Source organism: Saimiri boliviensis, chromosome 13 (assembly GCF_048565385.1).
Source record: "Saimiri boliviensis isolate mSaiBol1 chromosome 13, mSaiBol1.pri, whole genome shotgun sequence".
Taxonomy (NCBI): Eukaryota; Metazoa; Chordata; class Mammalia; order Primates; family Cebidae; genus Saimiri; species Saimiri boliviensis.
This window is the reverse complement of record NC_133461.1, coordinates 18,573,390-18,596,698: the sequence shown is the minus strand read 5'-3', so window position 1 is coordinate 18,596,698 and position 23,309 is coordinate 18,573,390. Positions and strand designations below refer to the sequence as shown.

The 23,309-nt window shown below is 36.5% G+C and overlaps 1 pseudogene; it reads left to right on the top strand.

Annotated features, from left to right (window-relative positions):
* The first annotated feature begins 856 nt into the window (after positions 1-856).
* Positions 857-2,950, top strand: LOC101053607 (cytoskeleton-associated protein 2 pseudogene; annotated as a pseudogene).
* The last annotated feature ends 20,359 nt before the right edge of the window (positions 2,951-23,309 follow it).

Here is a 23,309-nt window from a genome sequence, read left to right as displayed (position 1 = left end):
TTTTAAAATTCAACTAATCCTCATGTATAACAGAAAATGTATTTCTTGTATTACATTGGCTCTTTAGCTAAACTCTCTGTTTGCATACATTAGATATCATTTAGAATAAAAAATCTTCTTTTAGAAAAATCAGGGGACATTTTCTTTTTCTTCTGCCGTAATGAGTGTCTGACTTAGACCTGTGGCTTCATTTTCACCTCCTCTCAGTTATGACAATCACTTGTCTATAAGGTTTTGAAACAGAGTATACAGCTCTTAAAATTAAGTGAGAATATCTGCATTAGGGTGTTTATTTTTGTGAAGTTTTAAGTGACAATGATAAAGTGATGATGCTGATAAAAATATACCCTCAAATATATGTTATTCAAATAAGCCTATTCTATAAAATTAAGCATAATAGATCAATGGAGAAGGAACTAATAATTCAATAAAATGTGTTGAGGAAACTGGCTGTAAGGAAAGTGTTTAATTTTGTTCTTTTGGATCTTTGTTCACACTCTATTTCAAGATCAATGCAAGATGGATTAAGTAAAACAAAAGGGGAAGAAGAAAGAAAAGTGGTAAAACCTCTAAAAGATGAATCTTTATGTTATTTTGAGATAGGATTGTATTGCCAAGATCATTTTCTTTTTGCTTGAATATTCCTGTGACTTCCATTTCTTATCTCTGTGTAAAGAACTTTTAGAAATTTAGAAAGAAAAGCCCCCAGGAGGGTTTATCTGCGGCTGGCGTTTGCGGTGTGCGGAGGCGTTGGCTTGAGAAAATTCTATATAGGCGCTAAAGCGGAGACGCAGCCACCAACCCGAGGCTACAGTGAGTACCCCGACCGTGCCCCAGACCTGCAGCTGCCCCCGAGTTAGAGGGCCCAGTCTGCATTCAAAGAGCAAAGAAAACAAAAACGCCAGGAACACCTGTTGAGAAGAAAAACACTTTTTGCATACAAGCAGGAAAATGAGATGTTATCCAGTAGGAGAAGTCAGAGAGCTGTGACGTCTGAGGACCAAGTTCAAGAAGGGACTGAAGGGCTGAAACATAAAACAAAAATGGCTGATAAAGAAAATGTGAAGAGACCTTCAGGGAGCAAAAATAGTACAATAGTGGGGAGAAATTGTATTCCTTTAAAACCTTCAAATGAACTCACCAATTCAACTGTAGTAATTGACACACATAAACCTAAGCATAGTAATCAAACTCTGCAGTTGTTACTAACTGAAGATGATCCCCAGAGTAAACATATGACATTAAGCCAGGCATTTCACCTTAAAAACAATAGTGAAAAGAAACAGATAACTGCAGAAAAAACCAAAGCAAGATGCTAACATGCCCAAGAAATCTGTACTTGGATCTTATCGTGGCCAGATTGTTCAATCTAAGGTTAATTCATTTAGAAAACCTCTACAAGTCAAAGATGAGATTTGTGCAGCAACAAAGAAACTTTGAACCACTGTTCAAAGCCACAAAGCCTCAGCCTGTAAACACCAGCAGTGTAACAGTGAAAAGTAATAGATCCTCAAGTATGACTGCCACTACAAAATCTGTAAGCACTACATCTCAAAACACAAAACGTGTGCAACATCCAATTAGAAGTCATCACAGTAATACCCAGGACACTGTGAAACAAGGCATCAGTAGAACCTCTGCCCATGTTACAATCCAGAAAGTACCTCGTGAAAAAGAACTGTTAGAATCAAAACAGCTTTACCTAGTGTCAAATCCAGTTCTTGTCAAGATATAATTAGAAGTAAGACACTGTCAAGAAGCATAGCATCTGAAGTTGTGACTAGGCCTTCTTCATTGTCTAATGACAAACTGATAGAAAAGTCGAAGCCCATGGACCAGCGAAGACATACTCTAGGAAAGGCAACTGTTTGGTAGATCAGCTCATCCCAAAGAAACCACAGAAGAGAAAAAAGCTCATCTGAGTGAGTGGAAAGCTGGCAAAGGAAGAGTGCTAAAAAGGCCTCCGAACTCAGTAGTTATTCAGCATGAACCTGAAGGACAAAAAGAAAAACCAGTTGGGTCTTTTTGGACTACCATGGCAGAAGAATATGAACAAAGATTATTTAGCGAAAAAGTAAACAACACATTTTCTGAATGCCTGAACTTGATTAATGAGGGATATCCAAAAGAAGATATACTGGTCACGGTTAATGACCTGATTAAAAATATTCCAGAAGCCAAAAAGCTTGTTAAGAATTGGATATGTCTTGTACGTATGGAACCAATCACAAGTCCTGTTGAAAATATTATTGTGTACCTATGAAACAATCTTGCATGTTCATCACATGTACCCCCAAACCTAAAATGCAATAAAAAAATTAAAAAAAAAAAAGAAAATATGATTGCAATCTATGAGAAAGCCATTCTGGCAGGGGCTCAGCCTATTGAAGAGATACGACACACAATTGTAGATATTCTAACAATGAAGAGTCAAGAAAAAGTTAATTTGGAAGAAAATATGGAGAAGGCTTGTGCAACCAAGGAATTAGTCACAGAACTCAGTATTGAAGATACAGGTGTTGATGAAGATCCAGTTCCAGAAAAACTGGAAATGGAGAGTAGACATCATAGAAATGTGCTATTCCAAGACTGTGAAAAAGAGCAAAACAGCAAAACAAAAGATCCCATCCACGATATTAAAACCCCCAATACAGAAATGAGGACAAGTTCCTTAATTAAAAAGAATGTGTCTACTACTCCATACTTGCAAAGTATGAAAAAGAAGGTGCAGTTTGATGAAACAAATGCCACATTTAAGTAGCTGAAGTTTTTAACACCAGTGAGACGTTCTCAACGTCTTCAAGAGAAAACTTTTAAATTGCCAGATATGTTAAAAGATCATTATCCTTGCATGTCTTCATTAGAACAGCTAACGGAGTTGGGAAGACAAAATGAAACTTTTGTATGCTGCCCTAATGCAGTACTGTGCCGGATGTACTCTGAGGATTAAATGACAGAAGTGAACTAAAGCTCTGATAGGGAATTGGGTTTTTATGATTTGTGGGGTGTTTTGTTTGGAGTAGCTTTATATTGCTCTTAGGACTGAAGTTGGTCAAATACCTATGTATCTTAAGTATTCACGGCAGTGAGCTTCTTTACTAACATTCATGTTATGGCCAGAGTTGTCCTCTGCATTAGAAAGCTAACCCTACTGTTTGAATCTCAACTGACTGAATTTTTTCTTTTAAGATAGGTAAATTTTGTCAGCTAGTTTACTATGTTCCTTGAATATAAATAGGTTATAATATTAGGCTGTTCACTTTACTAACTATAAGTACAGTAATGATGCATCATTAGAAAATGAGTTATTCTAGTTAAAATGTGTATGTTTGCATTGACATGTTTTTAAAAGTTATGATCTCCCTACCTTTAAACAGAATAATTTTGGGGGGAGCTTTCTTGGATTAGTATGAAAGTTAAAAATTGTGTAGAATGACTCACTTTGAATATTAAGACGCAGGAGGTTTAGCTTGCTTTCTCACCAAATTCATGTTACCAAATTCATGTTACAACAGAACACAACAGACTTGTGTTCTGTTGTCCCTTGGACTGTCTACTGATTGATGAAAGTGTCTGCACTGTCTCTTTTCATCAGTGGTAGTCTGTGGTCTCATGGCCTCTTTTGATTATAACTGGGGTCACTAAGAAGGGTACTTAAATAACCCCATTTGTAAGAGAAGATACTTTGTGTAAGAAAGAAAAGATGCCAGATTTATTGTTTTAACTTCTGTAACTTCACTTGGTAGTATTTGAACAATTAGAATGGAGTAGGGAAAGAATATATCATACAGAATAAATGTCATCTAATTTAGAAAGCATTTCTAAAATACTTGATAGTTACACATTTTTCTCTCCATACATAAATACTACCACTAAAATTGTTTTGTAAGTTTCTAAACTAATACTTACATGGCACACATCATCTGTCAATTCTATGGTTTCAAATAAGTGACATTTTAATTGTAAAAGATTAGTTTAAAAACTATATGAATGTGGTTGAAGATCACATGCTTAGTCATTTTTATGGTCATTCCATTTCTGTATCTTTTTTTCTATTGATTTCTCATGTTCTAGAGAGTAAGGTTTTTATTCTGTGCACCTGATATGTCTACAATAAAAATAATTGTATAATAAAAAAAAAGAAAAAAGAAAAGCCCTCAAATCCGGTACTGCACAAACTCCAACATAAAGTTTATAAACTTAGATTATGTGTTCTTTCTGCTCTGTTTATATTTTCTATCTGATGCTGCTGCCAAATATTACATGAAACTACTTATGATAAAAAATATCACTGTTTGTCTGAAATTAACTGTGCATCCAACATTTTTTTGCTTTGTAAATAGGGCAACCATATTGCTATTTAAGAAAGTTCTCATCCACCTGTGGATTCACCTTTCTTCTGCATGCTGATCACCGTCAGTCTCTCCCAAGTCACATCTTCCCACCTAAGACCCAGCTGTCATTTTCCACCTGCCTACTAGATCTTTTCGATGGGCTGCTAGAGAACTGGACAAGACAAGGGTACTGTCTCTCATTCAACATAGTCCTCAAAGTCCTATCCAGAGCAATCAGGTGTGAGAAACGAAAACACGACATCCAAATAGGAAGAGGGAAAGGCGAGCTATCTCTCTTGGCAGATGATATTATTCTATATCTAGAAACCCCATACACTCTGCCAAAATTCTCCTAGAACTGATAAACAGCTTCAGCAAAGTTTCAGAATACAAAATGTAGAAAAATCAGTAGCATTTCTATATACCAACAACATTCAAGATGAGAGCCAAATCAAAAGCACAATCCCATTCACAGTAGCCACAAAATGAATAAACTACTTAGAAATACAGCTTACCAAGAAGGTGAAAAGTTTCTCCAATGAGAATTACAAAACACAGCAGAAAGGAAGCAGAGACAACACAAACATATGGAAAAATATTCCATGCTCCTGGTTAGGAAGAATCAGTGTTGCTAAAATGACCAAATTACAATTTAACAAAGCAACTTACAAATTCAATACTATTTCTATCAAAGTACCAAGGTCATTTTTAAAGAATTAGAAAAAAGCCTATTTCATAATTTACATGAACCAAAAAAGAGCCAGAATCATCAAAGCAATCCTAAGCAAAATGAACAAACCCAGAAGCATCATACTAACTGACTTTGTGCTACAAGGCTACAGTAACTACAACAGCATGGTACTGATATAAAAACAAGACACATAGATCAATAGAATAGGTTAGAGAACAAAGAAATAAAGCCACACATTTATAACCATCTAATTTTTGACAAAGTTGACAATCACAAACAATGGGAAGAGGACTCCCTATTCAATACATGGCACTGGAATAGCTGGTTAGCCATTTGGAGAGGATTGAAACTGAACTTCTTCCTTTTACTATATACAAAAATTAACTCAAGATAGATGCAAGACTTAAATATAAGACCTAAAGCAATAAAAACCTAGAAGAAACCTAGGAAATATTAGGTTGATGCAAAAGTAATTGTGGTTTTTGCCATTAAAATATTGCAAAAACCACAGTTACCTTTGCACTAACCTAATACCATTCTAGACATCAGCTTTGGTGAAGAATTTATGGTGAAGTCTCCAAAAGCAATTGTAACAAAACCAAAAATTGACAAGTGGGGTCTAATTAAACTAAAGAGTTTCTGCACTGCAACAGAAACTATCCAGAGAGAAAACACACCCTACACAATGGAAGACAATGTTCACAATCTATGCATCTGACAAAGATCTAATATCCAGAATCTGTAAGGAACTTAAGCAATGCAACAAAAAAAAAATCAAGTAACCCCATTAAACCAGGGGCAGAGAACATGAATTGACACTTCTGAAAAGAAGGCATACATGCAGCCAACAAGAATATGAAAAAAATGCTCATTATCACTAATCATTAGATAAATGCAAATCAAAACCAGAATGAGATACTATATCACACCAGTCAGAATGGCTATTACTAAAATATCAAAACACAACAGATGCTGTCAAGGCCTCAGAGAAAAGAGAACATTTATACACTGTTGGGAATGTAGATTAATTCAGCCACTGTGGAAATCAATGTGTATATTTCTCAAAAAAACTTAAAACAGAGCTACCATTCAACCCAGCAATCTCACCAAAGGAAAATAAATTGTTTTGCCAAAAAAACACATGTACTCATGTGTTCACTGCAGCACTGTTCACAATATCAAAGACATGGAATCAACCTAGATGCCTATCGACAGTGGATTGGATAAAGAAAATGTGGTATCTATATACCATGGAATGCTGTGTAGCCGTAAAAAAAAAAAAGAATGAAATCGTGTCTTTTGTAGCAAAAGGGATGTAGCTGGAGGACATTATCCTAAGCAAACTAATGCAGGAAAAGAAAAACAGTTACTGCTTGTTCTTACTTAAAAGTGAGAGCTGAACATTGAGTGCACATAGACACAAATATGGGAACAATAGACACTAGGGACTGCTTAAGCAGGGAGAGTGGGGTAGGGGCACAGGTTGGAAGGCTACGTATCAGGTACTATGCTCCCTACCTGGGTGATGAGATCATTTATATGCCAAATGTCAGTGACAGGCAAATTTTAAAAAGAAAGCTTGCCAAAATTATGATAAGTAGAAAAACAAATAAACAAAACAATGAATTTGTTTTGGCAGCATCTTCCAACTGTTAGCTAAAACCAGTTTCTTCTTTCTGACAACATAGCTGGCTAGGATTTGTAGTTAGGTGTAAACATATGATTTAGCTCTAATGGGATGTTTGTAAAAAAGATGTGCTTGTCCTAGTCCTTAAAAGCCTCTCATTATAGATCATCTATGCTTTTTCCCTTTCCACTAAGCACATGGAGACAACCATGGTGATTTCAGAAAGAACAGATTGATGGTAGAGAAGTATTGTCCCTGAATGAACACTCCCTCCACCCTTACTGCCTGTACACACACACACACACACACACACACACACACGGCTGTTAAAGATGGGCAAAAACCAGACTTCTATCAAATTTCAGCTATTAAAAGTTTGGGATGTGGATTAGTGAAGAAGATGTTAGTGTTACCCTAAGTAATATACTTGCAGTTAGTGTATGCAGTGTGTGGAGAGGGAAAAACTAATAGGAAGTAGGAAATGCCCTGATGCGTTTAGAATAGTCTCAAATTTTTTGGAAGCACAGGTTTCCCTAAGACATGTTGGGAGTATGGATGTGCGGATAACATTAAGAGGAATAACACAAGTTTCATGGGTTCTTTCTATATTTACTCATGGAAAGTAGAATGCTGCTCATGTATTTTTGGGAGTCTCTAGGAGTTGTTCTCACATGTGTCCTATGTTTAAGCTGATGCTTTAGCCATCTAGCATCCTGGAGTCAAGCCCTTTTTGGGGATTTGGGGTTCCTGTCTTCACAGTGCATTGCCATGGCTACCAGATATTACCGTCTCTCTTGGGGTATTTCTGGGGAGGAATCAGAGTCAACAAAACTGAAATTCCACTTTCAAGTATAAATCTTTTCATTTTGTTTTCTTAGATTCAGCACTGGGAAAACAAACTGAAAACATTTTTTACTGTTTCAGAGAAGTTAACTTTGTCTTTGGTGCACTGAGACAGACAATGTGTTTCCTTTATTAAGGAATTAATTTTGCCAGACAGTTAGTTGTGCTTAATCAAATTAGGCTGCTCAGCTTAACATAGTGTGGTTATAATATTAGAACATATCTAAGACGTTATTGTTTCTACAGAATTAAAAGGATTATTAAAAATAGTTTGCTAAGAGTCCTTTTTTATTAAGTAGAGTAAGAAAATCTTACTGTATCAGTTTTATTCCTCAAATAATTGATATCTATGCTTATTACATTTTATCACATTTGATTCTTATAGTTAAAATTTGAAGTTTAATATTCCCAGTGATCACTTAAATGATGCTTTTTAGCATTTTCAGATTTATTGTAATCATATTCTTATGTAGCACAATTACTCTTATTTTACATGCAAATAACTGAGGTCAAATAATTTTTAACTTAACCAGGGCTATATAATTCTGACAAAGTCAGAATGTGGCCTGTATTTGCCAAAATTCCAAGAAGAAGCAGGTGGCATGCTTGAAACAGGATAGATCAAAAGTTTATAATTCACAAAACAGGCTGTGTGATGGTTAACACTGACTGTCAACTTGGTTGGATTGAAGGATGCTAAGTCTTGTTTGTGCATGTGCCTGTGAGGATGCTGACAAAGAAGATTAACATTTGAGTCAATGGACTGGGAGAGGCAGACCCACCCTCAATCTTTTTGGGCACCACCTAATCAGCTGCCAGCATGGTTAGATAAAGCATGCAGAAGAATGTGGAAGGAATAGACTTGCTGAGTGCTTCTCAGTCTTCCTCTTTTCCCCCATGCTGGATGTTTCCTGCCTTCAAACATCAGACTCCACATTCTTCAGCTTTTGGACTCTTGGACTTACGTTAGTAGTTTGCCAGGAGCTCTCAGGCCTTTGGCCATAGACCGAAGGCTGCACGTCAGCTTCCCTACTTTTGAGGTTTTGGAACTTGGACTGATCCATCACTGGCTTTCTTGCTCCTCACCTTGCAGATAGTCTGTTGTGGTTCTTTACCTTGTGACTGTGTGAGTCAACTCTCCTTAATAAATTCACTTCCATATATACATATATCCTATTAGTTTTGTCCCTCTAGAGAACCCTGACTAATACAGGCTATTTGCCAAGATATAGGGGTGGATAATGCAGGAACAGAACTGTTACCTCCGGGAATACTGGAGGGAGAAGGTGAGGGGCACTTACTAGAATGTGGAGGGAAAGATTTTGAAGAGTCAGCTGCCTGGAGAGATTCAGTGACCTTCATTGGAGGGAATGAACCAGATAAAGGCAGCCTTGCAGGGAGGGAGAGGAGGAATATGTGGACTTCATCTTTTTCCCTCCCACTGATCTCCTCCAAGATCCCTGTTCTCCAGATTTAACCAGGTGCCAAAGGAAACATTTATATAGTACATATAAGTCAGCTCTGGATTGGGGTGGGGGTGAGGGCAGAGAAGGCTCAAGAAGGTTGAAGGGGCAGGGGATCTGTGACAGGACCCTGACCTCCATTTGACTAGTTGGTATCTCTTCTATTCCCTTGGCATTTGAGAAGATCCTATCCCACTGGATATCAGGAATTAAGTGATGATTGAGAAAGTCTCTGTCCTTGTGCTTTTCCTCATCATGTTCTTATTTGTTCTTATATGATTGGTAGAAGAGGATACAGAGATAAATTACTGTCGTATAAGATTTCATTGAAACCTGTGAGTTCTAAATGATACCTCATGATCCGAGATGAAAAATAACATTGTACTGCACGTTTGCTAATTTTTGGCAGCTCATCTTCAAATTTCTTTTATTTTTTTATGTTTTTTTTTTTTTTTTTTAAAACCCCGGCTCAAGTGCAATGACGCGATCTTAGCTCACTGCAACCTCCGCCTCCTGGGTTCAAGCAATTCTCCTGCCTCAGCCTCCCGAGTGTTTGAGACTACAGGTGTGCACCACCATGCCCAGATAATTTTTGTGTTTTTAGTAGAGACGGGGTTTCACTATGTTGACTAAGATGGTCTTGATCTCTTGACCTTGTGATCCACCTGCCTCGGCCTCCCAAAGTGCTGGGATTATAGGCATGAGCCACCGTGCCTGGCCCATCTTCAAATTTCTTTGCTGCATATGTGATCTCGTATTAGGCAATTAAATGCTTTTCATCCAGACTTTGCATCTGGAGAAGGATATACACATGGAAGGGACAGAGAAATTACTTGAAGCTGCCTCTGTGGAGTCAAGAGCTCTGCAGCAAGAGTTCTAGATACAAAAGGATGTTTACTTCTGGTGGCATCATCAGGGAGGGACCAGAGAACAGCATAGGCAGTTGTATCTCAACCAGACAATTACCATAGTAAGATCTTGGCTTTACTCGCTGCTACCCAGAACGCTATCTTAATTTCTGTGTTGATTCTGCGAGATGTCTGGTGTCCTACTCATAAATTTCTTCTCTACTTGAATTAGCAAGAATAGATATTATGGACTGATTGTGCCCACAACTCCCCCAAGTTCATATGCTTAAGTCCTAATCTCCAATGTGATAGTACTTGGAGAGGGGACTTATAATGAGGTAATACGATTAAATGAGGTCATAAAGTTAATCCAATAGGACTGGCGTTCTTATAAGAAAAGGGAGAAACATCAGAGATTTCCCTCTTTCTTTCTGCATGTGCACAGAAGATAGGGTGTGCAAGGACAGAGGTGGCTGTCGATAAGCCAGGGAGGGAGATGTCACAAGAAACCTGCCCTTACAGCACCTTTATCTCAGACTCCCAGCCTCTACAACTGTGAAAAGGTAAATGTCTGTAGTTCAAGTCACCCAGCCTGTGGTATTTTGTTATAGCAGCCCTAGATAACGGTAGACTCTATTACTTTGGAAAGTACAGTGGGTTTCTGTTTCAACAAGATTCTTTTTTTTGTTTGTTTGTTTTTTGAGATGGAGTTGTACTCTTTTTGCTGAGGCTGGAGTGTGATGGCACAATCTCAGCTCACCACAACCTCCGCCTCCCGGCTTCAAGCAATTCTCCTGCCTCAGCCTCCCGAGTAGCTGGGATTACAGGCTACACTATCCTGCCAAGCTGTTTTTGTATTTTTAGTAGAAATTGAGTTTCTCCATGTCGGTCAGGCTGGTCTCAAACTCCCAGCCTCAAGTGATCCACCTGCCTCAGTCTGCCAAAGTGCTGGTATTACAGGTGTGAGCTACCGCATCTGGCTTCAACAAGATTCTTAACAGAAATAAACCCTAACAATTGAACTAGAGCATTAATTTTCAAACTTTGAGTCACAACCAGCAGTAGCTGTCAAATCAATTTAATAGATAGCAACCAAACTTAAGCTAATTGAATAGAATATAATAGATGAGAAAATATCATAATGCATCACCTCTAGTAAGATTAAGAACTGGTTCCTGAGAACTTTGTGAGTGGTTGTTTCTGTATGCATATGTATGAACATACTGGACTCAATGTAAAACATATTTTGAAACATGGGAAATGGTGGAAGAAATGTTAAAAAAACATTATTCTAGAGCATATCACAATATTCTAGTTGTTCATTTTTCCTGCCATGACAGATTGAAGAATTTAGAGCCTCACCGAAGTATGGATTAAAAAATAATTGTGGCAGTATTTTCCAAAATTTGATATTAAGAAGACTATGGTTTATTTTGAGTCATATCGAAAATTTAGATTGTGATTATTTAAAAATTTTGTGTTTTAAAGTTTTATGTAGCATTCTGAATTTTTCTCTGGCATCAAAAGCTTTGAAGATAGGAAGAGAGGAAAATATGAGAGTGTGTGAAGGTAAAGAGGAAATCAACAATTAATATTTGTATTGTGTTATTCAGTTTGCAAATTGCTTTCAGTTCCACTTGATCAATTCATTTGATCTTCAAAAGAAACTTGTGAATATTTTTTCTTTACGAGAAAACTAAAGCTTAGTTTAGTGTTCTAAAGCTCAGAGGTTGTACTTTGTCCGAACTTGTATTTAACATATATAGAAATCAGAAGTGGCTTGACTAGATTTCAAATCAAGGTTACTTGAATATTCAGTAAGTAATTTCTGTCTTTAGATTTCAAGATTTGTTCTTTCCATTATCATGTTAAATAACTAAAGTAACAAACTATTAATTTTGACAGTCTCTTCTCTGAGTTACTCTGTAGTAACTCAGAATATAATTAATTTGGGTTAAGCATTTCAATGTTACTACTTCGTGACATGTCCCTCAACCTTTTACCTCTAAATTTAGTTATATCTAGAAGTTCAGGTGTTTTATTCTATATGAGATTTATTATAATAAAGTCTGTGGAGTCTCTTAGAAAGTGATTTACTTAACGTGCAGAGATAATCAAGGTACACAAACTTGATCCTAAGAAAATTAGTCTATGTGGGAGAGAAATGGGGATTCTGACTATAATACCAAATGTGTCACTGGAGATTTTGCTTTCTCTCAATCCATTTTGATCCATATCTGAGTCCCATAGGAAAGGGGTTGCAATGATGGGTTTATTAAAGTAAATGACACTTCAAAATCTTTGCCTTCCTGTCTATAACATAGAACAACAGTCTCCAACTTTCACCAGGGGCCAGTTTCGTGGAAGATAGTTTTTCCATGGACCAGGGCAGGGCCATGGTTTTGAGACTATTCAAGCATATTACATTTATTTAGTTCTTTGTTTCTATTATTATAATAATATATTATAAAATAATTATACAACTCACCATACTGTAGAATCAGTGGGACCTCTGAACTTCTTTTCCTGCCGCTAGGCAGTCCCATCTAGGGGTGATGGGAGACAATGATAGATCATCAGGCTGTAGATTCTCATAAGGAGTGAACCACCTAGATCCCCCACATGTGCAGTTCACAACAGAGTTCATACTCCTATGAGAATCTAATGCCACTGCTGACCTGATAGGAGGCAAAGCTTAGGCAGTAATGTGAGCCATGGGAAGCAGCTGTAAAAACAGATGAAGCTTCACTGGCTTGCCTCCTGCTCTGCAACCCGGTTGCTAACAAGTCAACAGGTAGACCCTAGATAGGAGCAAAGGACCTCATTTTTTATTTAGAGTAATTCCTGGAACACTGATCAAGCACAATAGCTTAAGAATATATAGGAAGTAAAGTATGAGAAAATATGAAACATCAAGCTGTCATCCATAAGTTGAAGATGTTAACAAGAGCCAGGCTACTGTTCCAGGTCAACAGCACCAGCAATTAAATAGAAGACATCGCTGCACAGCTAGAGTGGCCAGATTGAAAAAGATGGGTGCCACATATGTGGGGAGCATACATACACAGGGACTTAGAAATGTAGGGCCCTTGGTTTATGCATGAATTCATTTATTCAACAAACATTTGTGAACAAAGTACAATATTAGGTGCAGGAATGTAATAGTCATCTAGACAGATATGACTCCCACACTGAGATAGACTACAGTCTAGTGAAGGAAACAGAGAAGAGAGCAAGAAATATGACACTAGGGCTGTTTGTGAGTAATTGGCAGTTCAGGGACTAGATCATTGGAACTTAGCCAGAAGAGAATAGTTTATTACTAATTCTGTGATGCTAGTACACTCTTCAGGTTGCTATGACCTGAGGAAAATTCATTACAAATTTGTAAGCACCTTTGTAGTAGTACTTACCACAGTCCTTATTTCAGTATGGGAATTCCTGTATAGCATGTTTTTCCTTCTAGTTCAAAACTATAGCTAAGGATAGAAAAAATATCATTTGTTCATCTTTGTATTTTCTACAGCAAGATGCTTAGAATCACTTTGTGCAAAGTGGGTTTAATTACACTGAATGACTGATGCTACACATTGTGAGTATAATCTCAAGAGTTTGTTTGAGATTTGAAATTAACTTAATTGTAGAGTCATATTTAATTATTTAATACCAGGTAAAAGAGAATTGCCATAGAGGTAAGGAACCAGAACACTTATCCTGGGCCAGTGTTCTGTAGTACATGACTTACAGATGTAGGATTCTTACCTTCCTTCTGAGAAGCAAAGTTCATCATCATAGTGATAAAGAGGGACTGATACTAAATAAAATAATCAGAACACACATAGAACCCATGAGTTTAAGGTGGACTTATCTGTGCCTTAGAAATGAGGAATTGAAATTCCTGGTAAATAAGATATTACCAAATGTTTAGAATGCAATGCAACAGCACCAGCAATTAAATAGAAGACATCGCTGCACAGCTAGAGTGGCCAGGATGAAAAAGGTGGGTGCCACATACGTGGGGAGCATACGTACCACCTAGAATAGTCTTTAGATGAGTCTGCTAGTGCAACAGAAAAATGAGCTTTACCTTTAAAATTTATGGTCTATTGTTGCTTGTATTTTGATTAGAATCATTAAAATAAGTGTTACACTTCACTAATCATTAGAGTAAGTGTTACAAAAAAGTTGTAATTTATTTTTCTTTAGTTTAACTTGTTCCTCATGATTTTTCCCCTGAAAATTTTTTTGAATCATCTAGCAAAATTTATTAGAGCTTTAATTTCATTTAAAGCAATAATTTTCTTGAAATTGACATTATTTCACAAATACCCTGTCAACAATTCTTTTATTTAAATTATTAGATTTTTTTTTGAGTTAAAAATGCTTTTTTTTTTTTTTTTTGCTTTAGGCAGTTTCAATTATGTTTTACTGGGCTTTGATTTTCAAGCAATATACAATATATTAATATGATACATTAACAATATATTATTAATATGTTCTTAATCCTGTGAGTAAATTAATAAAATATTTACTTTGAAATTAGGTAAATATGTAATATGGTTTTTTGACCACATGTTCAGCCATAAATTATACCAAACATACTCTGAGGCAACTGTGAAATAAAATATAGAAATAAGTACTAAGGGGATCTCTCAAAACCACACAACGACATGGAAATTAACCTGCTCATGAATGACTTTTGGGTAAACAATAAAATTAAGGCAGAAATCAAGAAATTCTTCAAAATTAATAAAAATAAAGGCACAATATACCATAATCTCTGGGACACAGCTAAAGCAGTGTTAAGAAGAAAATTTATAGCACTAAACATCCACATAAGAAAGTTAGAAAGATCTCAAATTAATTATTTAAAATGACAATGAGAGGAACTAGAAAACAATAGCAAACCTACCCTAGTGCTAGCTGGAGACCATTATCCTAAGCGAAACAACATGGGAACAAAAAACCAAATACTGCATGTACTCATTTATAAATGGGAGCTAAGCAGTGAGTACACATGGATGCAAAGAAGGGAACAATAGACACCAGGACTACTTTAGGGAAAAAGTGTGGAGGAGTGTGGGAATCAAAAAATTACCTATCAGGTACTATACTTATTACCTGGGTGATGAAATTATCTGTACACCAAACCACTGTGCCACTCAATTTACCCATGTAACACACCTGCATATGTACCTTTGAATCTAAAATGAAAGTTGAACAGAAAAGAATAAATGCTATAATTTTAAAAATGTAACTACACTTTTTATTAATACATCATTGCATATTTATGGGGTACATGTAATACGTTGATATATGCATACAACTTGGATTGATAAAATCAGGGTAATTGGAATATCCATCATTTCACACATTTATCACTTTTTTTACTATGTTTTGAACAAAATTATTATTTTGAAATATACATTATTGCTAACTATAGTCATCCCACTGTGCTATTGAACACTAGAATTTGTTTTTTTTAATCTAACAATTTTGTATGCATTAACCAACTTTCATTTATAATCTCCCATCTTCCTTATCCTTTCTAGCCTCTGGCAATAACCATTCTACTGTCTACCTTCATAAGATCAACTGTTTACGATCCTACATATAAATGAGAACATGCAATATTTGACTTTCTGTGCCTGGTTTATTTCACTTAACATATTGTCCTCCTGGTTCATCTATATTGCTGCAAATAGGATTTTATTATTTTTATGGCTGAATAACATTCCATATACTGTATTTTCTTCATCTACTCATCCTTTGGTGGACATTTAAGCTGTTTCCATATCTTTGCTTTTGTAAACATGAGGGTGCAGGTATCTCTTCCATGTACTGATATCCTTTCTTTGAGATATATACCCAGCAGTGGGTCTACTAGATGATATTGTATTTCTAGTGTAAGTTTTTTGAGAATCCTCCATAATAGCTATACTAATTTTTATTCTGACTAACGGTGTATAGGAGTTTCCTTTCCCATACATGCTTACTGGTATTTAAATATTTTTTAATAATAGCCATTTTAACTGGGGTGAGATAATATCTTATTGTGGTTTTGATTTGCTTTTTTTCCTCTCACGATGAGTGATGTTGAGCACTTTTTTATATACCTATTGGCCACTTGTATTTCCTGTTTTTAGAAATGTCTATTCAGGTCATTTGGTCATACTAAAATCAGATCATTTGAGGTTTTCTTTTGCTATTGAATTGAATTTGTTGTATATTCTAGTTATTAATCCTTTGTCAGATAGGCAGTTTTCTCCCTTTCTCTAGGTTGTCTCTTCACTCTGTTGATTGTTTTCTTTACTGTGCAGAAGCTTTATAGCTTGATATAATCCAATTTGTAAAGAATAATATGACTATTAAGATGTTAACTACTCTTTAAAATACCTTGAAAAACATCTCATTTACTTCCTAGATAATGTTAAAATTTCTTGGTTGGGAATTTATGGCCTTGAGGAAATATTTATTTCTGTTCCATTTCCATGAATTTGATTTATAAATTGGCTAAATTTTATTAAGCATCTTCTATGTGCAATGCATTCTTGGCTTTCCTGTCCATAAGAAAATGTCAGCGTAACACATTCCAGCCTCATGATTCAAAAATGCTGTGAGGGAGGGTCAAATAAAATGCTATTGGATTTCAGAGGTACAGCTATTTATTTTAAGTTGGAAATATTGAGGAAGGTTTTAGGAAATAAGAGATGTTTGGTCTGGGCCTTATGAAAGTGTCACATTAAAACTGACACAGTGTGGGGAAGAGCGGGTCATTTTAAGAGAGAATAATATTCAGCTTTCTCACTGAATCAACTGCTATTTCTCAAAGTATAATTCATATTCCATGCAACCTGACGTGGGACATTAGCTGTTACTTAAATACATTTTAACTTTATAGGTTCTGCTCTTCTGCTTATTTTACCCTCTTCCTGTAATTTATTTTTTCAGGACTTTTTTTCTATAGAATTATCTACCTATTATCACTTCTACAATTCCACAACCCAGCTAGAGTAGATTCTTTTTTACTCTAATAGCACCATTTGTATCTATTTTAATGCATTTTACTTCATATATTTTTTTAATCCATTAAGGAGATTAAATCTTAATTTAACCATAGGTTGTAAATACTGGGACTTCAACTCTGTATTTCCTAGTGTATCCAGTACACTATATTGTATGCAGGACATACTGAGTAAACAGAATTTTATTTTAAACGATTTATCCCACAAACTGTCCGAATGTTAGAATAGTTTCCATCTCATACAAAATGTCTGCCTTAACATGGGGTCAAATGATTTAATAAGACTGAAGAATACATGCAAAATTCTTTTTGGCCCAATTATTTTCTGCTAACCTGATACAATGCCTTAAAACAAACATGAGGATTTATTGCCAAATGTAAGTGTGATGATCAACTGTACAGTGCTCTCAAACTATAACTGATGAAGAAGCTATAATTGAAGAGATTCAGCTACAGTGGAATCATGTACTCTTTAGTTGGCTACATGACAAGGAAACTAAAAAAGCTCAAGGATTTTCAGAGCTAGTAGTCTAATATATAGAATATATAAAGAATTACTGCAATGCACAAGAAAAAGTCAAATAACCATTTTTCATCTTAAGTTGTTCACTTCAATCTGTAACATCATTACAGATGGTAGAAGGGAAAATTGCAAAAACATTCCCAAACACTAAATTCTAATTCTTCAAAGATTTCTCTACTTACTATTAATAAAATTGTTTTGCTATAACCAGGCATGGAAAAGCATATTTTTGGAATAATATTTTCATTAAAAACTGTAAGAAGTTCAAATTAGCAAAGCACAATTCAATTTTTTTTTTGTTTTTTTTTTTTCTGCTTAAAATCAGGAACCTTGCACTTCTAGAAAATGTCAGGCAAAAGTTGGCAAATTGTTATTCAAATAAACTAATAGAAATATCTTTGTGTGGAATCTTCCAAAGATTCACAGAAAATGCATAATATGAAAAAGCTATGCATGGATTTCAAAACTTTTTGCACCAAAAATTAACTTGTACTAACTTGTTACAGACTGTCTGAGCAGAATCCAATTTGAGACACTAACAATGTTGACATCTATTTGCAAAGGCCCCTTATCATAGCAACATGAATTCTGCTTAAATTGAAGCCGAAAGAAGCATCAAATTCATAGTGAAGGTTGAGGGAAAGATAGGTGAATCCATTGATGTTTTACAAAAAGTTATGGGGACAATGCCCTAAATTAATCTGCAGTTTACAAATAAATATCTTAAGAAGACATAAAATGATATTGACGAGGAAGCTCAGAGCAGTAGACCATCCAATTCAATTTGTGAGAAAAAAATTAATCTTGTTCCTCATCTAACTGAAAAGGACCCACAATTAACAGCACAAACAACAGCCAACACCATATATAGCGTAATTTGTTCAGCTTATACAATTCTGACAAAATTTAAAATTGAGCAACTTTCTACTTAATGGGTGCCAAAACTATTGTGCCCAGATCAGCTGCAGACAAAGGCAGAGCTCTCAATGGAAAGTTTAAGCCAGTGGGATCAAGATCCTAAAGCACATCTTAGAAGAATTGTAACAGGAGGTGAAACACGGCTTTACTAGTACAGTTATGAAGACAAAACACAAAGCAACAGACACTAAGAGGTAGTAGTGGTCCAGTCAAAGCAAGAACAAACCGATCAAGAGCAAAAATTATGCCAAAAGTTTCGTGGAATGCTAGAGGTGTTTTGCTTGCTGACTTTCTGGAGGATCGAAGAATAGTAACATCCACTTATTAAGAGAGCGTTTTGAGGTTAGCCAAAACTTCAGCAGGAAAAATCCCAAGAAAGTTTTATTCAAGAATCCCCTCTGTCATAGCAGTGCTCCTGCTCATTCCTCTTATCAAACAAGGACAGTTTTCTGAGAGTTTCAATGGGAACTCATTAGGTTTCCTTCTTACAGTTCTGATTTAGCTACTTCTGACTTCTTTTTGTTATTCAGGCTTGGGGGGTCCTGAGAGGAAAGGGGAGGTCCCTGAGGAAGCAGGGCTGAGAGGCGTGCTGCCTACTGTGGGCAGGTTCAGGCTCCATGTAGCACAGGGCTGAGAGCAAGAGTGGGACTGTGATGCACTCTCACCACTCCAGCAGCCTCTCACCTGGGTGTGGGGGTAGAGGGGCTCACTGACGGGGTGGCTTTCACCTGGGAGGGGGGCACATGGTCAAATATCTTTCCCAGCACTCTCTGCATGTGCTTCCGTGTGTGGGGAGTCAGACTGCAGGTGTGAGCCACCAGGACCTGATATTTATTTATTTATTTATTTATTTATTTATTTATAGAGACAAAATATGGCTGTGTTTCACAGGCTGGTCCTGAACTTGTAGTCTCAAGCAGTCCTCCACCTCTCCCAAAGTGCTGCGATTACAGGCATGAGCCACTGAGGCTGGCCTACAGTGGATTTTTAAAAAATTAGTTTCTCTTTACTATAAATGACTCAGATACTGATTTTAATAAGAAAATATAACTGTTAATTATTTGAGCATTTTACATTTACTGCAGGAAAAAGATCACAATACAAATATTAATGAATAAATTTGGCTTCCAATGCCATTATATTAGTTTTCACACTGCTGAAAGACATATCCAAGGCTGGCAAAATTATAGGGAGAAAGAAGTTTAAGGACTCGCAGTTCCACATGGCTGGGGAGTCCTTACAATCATGGCAGAAGGCAAGGAGGAGGAGCAAGTCACATCTTACATTGATGACAGCAGGCAAAGAGAAAGCTTGTGCAGGAAAACTGCTCCTTATAAAAATCATCAGGTCTTGACAGACTTATTCACTACCATGAAAACAGTATGGGGGAGACCCACCCCATGATTCAATTATCTTCCACCGGGTTCCTCCTGCAACAGGTGGGAATTATGAGAGTATAATTCAAGATGAGATTTGGGTGGGGACACAGAGCCAAACCATATCAGTCATTATACTTTTTAGAGAAATTCGGTATTATGCTTGCTTTAAGCAGCATACTAGTAATGAAAGGTTTTTTTCAGCATGAGTTACAGGAATAATTTTCTAAAGGGAACTGGGGAATTTTCAAATATGGTTTAAATGACAGCAAACAGAGAATGGTTAAAGGTTGGCTAAAATTTTTAATTTTAAAAACGTTTGCTCAGCAAGTGTGTCTGCTGAGCATCACTTAACTTTTAACATTACAATAACTGCTTATTGGAGTAGAAAAATGTACTCTTCAATGACTTGTTTAATGGAACACTGGAGGAAAAAATCAACAAGTCACACATTGTGAATTTTCAAGAAATGCATTAAGCGATATATATATATAAAATAAATTGTTAAACTTTATAAATATATAAATTATTAAACTTTATATATATATTTATATATATAAATATATATATATTTATGTATATATAAAGTTTAACAATTTTTATTTTTATTTTATTTTTATTTTATTTTATTATTTTATTTTATTTTATTTTATTTTTTTGAGACAGAGTTTCACTCTTGTTACCCAGGCTGGAGTGCAATGGCTCGATCTCTGCTCACCGCAACCTCTGCCTCCTGGGTTCAAGCAATTCTCCTGCCGCAGCCTCCTGAGTAGCTGGGATTACAGGCACGCGCCACCATGCCCAGCTAATTTTTTGTATTTTTAGTAGAGACGGGGTTTCACCATATTGAACAGGATGGTCTCGATCTCTTGACCTCGTGACCCACCCGCCTCAGCCTCCCAAAGTGCTGGGATTACAGGCTTGAGCCACCGTGCCCAGCCAACAATTTTTATTTTTTTTCTGAGTACTTCACCTTTATTTTTTTTAAAAAGAAGCTTAATAATTGCTTTAAATATTTAAAGTGTGGGATATTAAAATTCTGATATTAGCTCTTTTTTTAATAATCCTATTTTTGTTTTTTATTTTATTCATTTATTTTTATTATTTTTTAATCGCATTTTAGGTTTTGGGGTACATGTGAAGAACATGCAAGATTGTTGCATAGGTACACACATGGCAGTGTGGTTTGCTGCCTTCCGTCCCCTTGCCTGTATCTGTTATTTCTCCCCATGCTATCTCTTCCCACCTCCCCACCCCCGTCCCTCCCTCATTTCCCCCCAACGGACCCCAGTGTGTAGTGCTCCCCTCCCTGTGTCCATGTGTTCTCATTGTTCAACACCCACCTATGAGTGAGAATATGCGGTGTTTGATTTTCTGCTCTTGTGTCAGTTTGCTGAGAATGATGGTTTCCAGGTTCATCCATGTCCCTACAAAGGACATGAACTCATCATTTTTGATAGCTGTGTAATATTCCATGGTGTATATGTACCACATTTTCCCTATCCAGTCTATCATCGTTGGGCATTTGGGTTGGTTCCAGGTCTTTGCTATTGTAAACAGTGCTGCTATGAACATTCGTGTGTATGTGTCCTTATAGTAGAATGATTTATAATCCTTTGGATATATACCCAGTAATGGGATTGCTGGGTCAAATGGGATTTCTATTTTTAGGTCATTGAGGAATCGCCACACTCTCTTCCACAATGGTTGAATTAATTTACATTCCCACCAACAGTGTAAAAGTGTTCCTATTTCTCCACATCCTCTCCAGCATCTGTTGTTTCCCGATTTTTTAATGATCGCCATTCTTACTGGTGTGAGATGGTATCTCAATGTGGTTTTGATTTGCATTTCTCTAATGACCAGTGATGATGAGCATTTTTTCATATGTTTGTTGGCCTCCTGTATGTCTTCTTTTGTAAAGTGTCTGTTCATATCCTTCGCCCATTTTTGAATGGGCTTGTTTGTTTTTTTCTTGTAGATCTGCTTTAGTTCTTTGTAAATTCTGGATATCAGCCCCTTGTCAGATGGGTAGACTGCAAAAATTTTTTCCCATTCTGTTGGTTGCCGATTCACTCTACTGACTGTTTCTTTTGCTGTGCAGAAGCTGTGGAGTTTGATTAGGTCCCATTTGTCTATTTTGGCTTTTGTTGCCATTGCTTTTGGCGTTTTGGTCATGAAGTCCTTGCCTACACCTATGTCCTGAATGGTTTTGCCTAGATTTTCTTCTAGGGTTTTTATGGTGTTAGGTCTGATGTTTAAGTCTTTAATCCATCTGGAGTTAATTTTGGTGTAAAGGGTCAGGAAGGGGTCCTGTTTCTGCTTTCTGCACATGGTTAGCCAGTTTTCCCAACACCATTTATTAAACAGGGAATCCTTTCCCCATTGCTTGTTTTTGTCAGGTTTGTCAAAGATCAGATGGTTGTGGGTATGTTGTATTTCCTCTGAGGCCTCTGTTCTGTTCCGTTGGTCTATATCTCTGTTTTGGTACCAGTACCATGCTGTTTTGATTACTGTAGCGTTGTAGTATAGTTTGAAGTCCGGTAGTGTGATGCCTCCTGCTTTGTTCTTTTTGCTTAGAATTGACTTGGCTATGCGGGCTCTCTTTTGGTTCCTTATGAAGTTTAAGGTGTTTTTTTCCCAGTTCTGTGAAGAATGTCATTGGTAGCTTGATGGGAATAGCGTTGAATCTGTAAATTTCTTTGGGTAGTATGGCCATTTTCACGATGTTGATTCTTCCTAACCATGAACATGGAATGTTTCTCCATCTGTTTGTGTCCTCACTTATTTCGTTGAGCAATGGCTTGTAGTTCTCCTTGAAGAGGTCGTTTATGTTCCTTGTTAGTTGTATTCCTAGGTACTTTATTCTCTTTGTAGCAATTGCGAATGGCAGTTCGTTCTTGATTTGGCTTTCTTTAAGTCTGTTACTGGTGTATAGGAATGCTTGTGATTTTTGCACGTTGATTTTGTATCCTGAGACTTTTCTGAAGTTGTTTATCAGTTTCAGGAGATATTGGGCTGAGATGATGGGGTCTTCTAGATGTACAATCATGTCATCTGCAAATAGAGACAATTTGATTTCCTCCTTTCCTATTTGAATACCCTTTATTTCTTTTTCTTGCCTGATTTCTCTGGCTAGAACTTCCAGTACTATATTGAATAGGAGTGGTGAGAGAGGGCATCCTTGTCTAGTGCCAGATTTCTAAGGGATTACTTCCAGTTTTTGCCCATTCAGTATGATATTGGCTGTTGGTTTGTCGTAAATAGCTTTTATTGTTTTGAGATACGTTCCGTCAATACCTAGTTTATTGAGGGCTTTTAGCATAAAGGGCTGTTGAATTTTGTCAAAGGCCTTCTCTGCATCAATCGAGATAATCATGTGGTTTTTGTCTTTGGTTCTGTTTATGTGGTGAATTACGTTTATGGACTTGCGTATGTTGAACCAGCCTTGCATCCCCGGGATGAATCCTACTTGATCATGGTGGATGAGCTTTTTGATGTGCTGTTGCAATCGGTTTGCCAGTATTTTATTGAAGATTTTTGCATCTATGTTCATCATGGATATTGGCCTGAAATTTTCTTTTCTTGTTGAATCTCTGCCGGGTTTTGGTATCAGGATGATGTTTGTCTCATAAAATGATTTGGGAAGAATTCCCTCAGTT